Consider the following 981-nt stretch of genomic DNA (forward strand, 5'->3'; position numbering starts at 1 on the left):
CAAGTAATCATTTTATTTATTAAGAATATGAATTACTCTCAAATAACCATTAATATTATATGCAATAGGTAATAATTCATCTCAAAACAATAAAACTGTCTTCCTAGAGGATTTCCAGAATTTCATTACCATTAACAGTCGATGAATTTGCTTCTAGAATGGAATTTAGAATCAGCAATCACCAATCAGTATACACATCTTACATGGGTAAAGTTGAAAACAAATTTATTACGCATGTTTAAACTAAAGATTCACTTTGATATTTTTAGATATATTTCTATACCAATTTACACTGAACAAGGAACCTCTAATATTGAACAATAAACCGTTATTCCAAACATTGTGGTCAAACGATGTCATATCAAAAAACACAGTATTTCAATAATCCTAATGAGGTTACTTTACAAAGAATGTTATAACCAAAAGTTGTCAAAATATGTTGGTGGAATATTGTTTGTGATATAATCAAAAATGGCTTTGCGATAACAGTGTTATAGTATTCTATAGCCAGTGCAATTTGTTAGAACTTTTCATTCTAAAATCAAGGTAAAATAAGTCATAAGTTAAAGTGGTTACCTAATAATATACCTATTAAATAAATACATTTATATTACGACTTATTATAGGATTTACATTTTGGTAATGATGCCTTGAATTCCCCAAAAGGAAAATTGTCTTCAAAATATTTTAACATCATTTGAACAATGACACAATGTGAATAGAAATTATGGATTTATTTGGTAATATATAATAATTAATAAGTATTCTATAGCCAGTACAATTTGTTGGAACTTTTCATTCTTAAATCAAGGTAATATAAAGTTAAAGTAGTTACCTAATAATTTACCTATTAAATAAATAAATTTATGATGTGACTTATTATAGGATATAAATTTTAGTAATGACGCCTTGAATGTTTTAACACCATTTGAACAATGACACAATGTGGATGAAAATTATGGATTTATTTGGTAATATATA

The 981-nt window shown here is 25.8% G+C and overlaps 1 long non-coding RNA gene across 1 annotated transcript; it reads left to right on the plus strand.

Moving 5' to 3' along the window:
• The first annotated feature begins 42 nt into the window (after positions 1–42).
• LOC107885803 lies at positions 43–979 on the plus strand. Its single transcript, XR_001680522.2, has 4 exons — positions 43–207; positions 270–546; positions 627–811; positions 886–979. It is a non-coding gene; the product is annotated as an uncharacterized LOC107885803 (long non-coding RNA).
• The last annotated feature ends 2 nt before the right edge of the window (positions 980–981 follow it).

This window comes from Acyrthosiphon pisum, unplaced genomic scaffold, assembly GCF_005508785.2.
Source record: "Acyrthosiphon pisum isolate AL4f unplaced genomic scaffold, pea_aphid_22Mar2018_4r6ur Scaffold_15263;HRSCAF=15919, whole genome shotgun sequence".
Taxonomy (NCBI): domain Eukaryota; kingdom Metazoa; phylum Arthropoda; class Insecta; order Hemiptera; family Aphididae; genus Acyrthosiphon; species Acyrthosiphon pisum.